This window comes from Pteropus vampyrus, unplaced genomic scaffold (assembly GCF_000151845.1).
Source record: "Pteropus vampyrus isolate Shadow unplaced genomic scaffold, Pvam_2.0 Scaffold59, whole genome shotgun sequence".
NCBI lineage: Eukaryota > Metazoa > Chordata > Mammalia > Chiroptera > Pteropodidae > Pteropus > Pteropus vampyrus.
In genome coordinates this window covers 3,502,964-3,505,403 of record NW_011888840.1, presented here as the reverse complement: position 1 = coordinate 3,505,403, position 2,440 = coordinate 3,502,964, and positions in this window count along the sequence as shown.

The following is a 2,440-nucleotide window of genomic DNA, read 5'->3' as shown; positions in this document are numbered from 1 at the left end:
GTGGGATGTCCGGCAACATCTTTTATAGGATCACAAGAGCAGTATGGTGTCGTGGTTTGGGAGCCAAACAAGTGGTTTTGAAGCCAGACTCTGCTTATACAACAACAGACAAGAGGGTTAGGTGATGGACACTCCTAACTCTCAGATGTGACCGAGAAGATGTGAAAAGCACCTATGTCATGGTCGTGGGGAGAGCGTGAGGTCATACGTGTGCAGTGGTTAGCACTGGACTGGCAAAAACGAGTAAATCTGAATAGATAAATGAATGAAGAAAACAAAGGACGACCTGAGTGGGTAATAATCGGACATTAACGGGCTGTACGTCGCAGAATATCCAGATTCGAAAACCGCGTGGCAGCTGACGCATTCCCCGGCCCACCTGCGGGGCCTGGGGACTGGCGAGAGCCCTCTGTCCAGGTCACCACGGCTTCTCTTCTGCGCTGTGTGGGTCCAGAGGAGGTGGAGGAGGCAGGTGGCCCTGGTGAGTAATCGCAGGATGACGGATAACGACACAAGGTGGAGATTTGCTTCCCGGGTCCCTGTTTAGGCCAACTCGTGGACACACGTGCTCTTCCAAGCCTGACAACCATATTGAGCTTCCATCTGAGGCAGTTATCACTTCAGGCAAACTATCCAGGGAGTGGCATATTCAAAGCCAGTGGAGTCAGCATGACAGCCCCAGGGAGCTGTTGGTGGACCCAAAAGAACTGCTCCACAGACTTGGTGTGTCCCTGGCTGCAAGGGGCTGGGTGGGAGGTGGGAGGAATCACCCCCAGATAAGGCGGTTCCTAATGGCTGAGGACAATTCTCCACAAGGAGGGCAGCTGTGAGCGTGAGCAGCCGACACTCAAAGCAGCCACGGGCTGGACGCGCTGCCCCAGCGGACTGGGGCGGGGCAGGAGCAGCCACTGCGAGTGGGTGACACGCGCACGGAGTGGGGGGCCACCGCGGGAGACTTCTCAAATAGGACCTCTCTTCTCGCTAAAGAGGTCTGCGAACCCAGGATTTCTATAAGAAACCAGTCGAAGAAGGAGTGGATTTCTTTTCTCTTGTTGGGATTTTCATCAAATATTGTAAAAGCTGGAAAAGTCCACATGTCCGGTGGCGTGGGAGTCTGGGCCTTGGCTTCGCTTCTCAAGCCCAAAGCCCCCGCTGTCATGGCCTCAGCACCCAAGGCCCTCAGACAGCAGATTCCACCCTGCAACCTCTCTCTTCCCTGGAAAGAAGATGGGCCTCTGGCTCTCTCTTTTTCCCTGCCCCACAGGTGCCCCACACAGCAGTGGCCTGGCAGCCTCCACAAAAGAATGTCACTCTGGCCTGGGGCCCGGCCCCAGACAAAAGCCCTTTTGGAGCTAGGCCTGCATCCTCAGGCTGACGGGACCGTGCCCGCCTCCCCGTGCCAACTAGGGAGGTGCCTAAATTCATCCCTTGTGGATCGGTGGTTGCCACAGACCAAGAAGACGTCTCTGCTCAGGAAGTAAAACGAGTCTGAGCCCTTGACCACCTGACCCTGGCTCTGGGACGCAAAGCCGACTGTTCACACTGGGGAGGGAAGGCAGATGAGACGCCCCACAGCCAGAGACCGGAGGCGGGGATGCCCAAGACAAAGACAAAGCCCTGAGCCCCAAACAGAGCATCACGCCCAGCCCTGACTCTGAGCGGGGCTGGGAGCCAGACCGACCTGGGTCTGAACTCCTGGCTCCGCCATGTGCTAACAGCGAGTCGTCCTCCAACCTCAAGTTTTCACAACTTCTAAATGGGGAGCTAGAAGGATTAGCAAATAAATAGAAGCAACATGAGAGGAGGTCATTGTTTTCTGATTATAAAAAGAAACACACAGAGAGAACTGAGAAAGTTTTTAAAAGGTGTAAAGAAAATAAATGGTTGAAATTATGATAATAATTATAGAATTTTGCTGTATTTCTTTCCAGCCTTTTTTGCCTTCATGCACATACGTGTGAATGTTGGAAGATACAAACTGGAAGCCCCTCAATGTGTTTTGTTTGGTCCTTACAGATTTCGCATTCGATGTGTGTACACACACATGTATGTAAGGAGAATAATACTTACCTTGCAATTACTTGTTTTGAAGATTAAATGAGATAATATAAGGTCCTAGTAAAATACCTAGCTTTCTCGGCAAGCTAACCTTCTAAGGCCACCCTATCACACTGTACATCTAAAGCCTCTTGTTGGGGGCCCAGCATTTATCTCTTTGGAATCTTCCAGATGTTCCCACATACCTTCCTTAACCCAGACCACTTGCATTGCTCCTTCTTGCCCTTTTACTTCAAGTCTCAACATTTTTGTGATTCTAACTCTTCCTTTTAAAGCTTTTCCCTGGGTTGTTTCTGGGAGGCCATGAGCTGAGGTCTCCTGTGGACCAAGAACAACAGTTCCCACCCACTGCCCATCAGATGTGGTCTCCGAAGGTACTGGC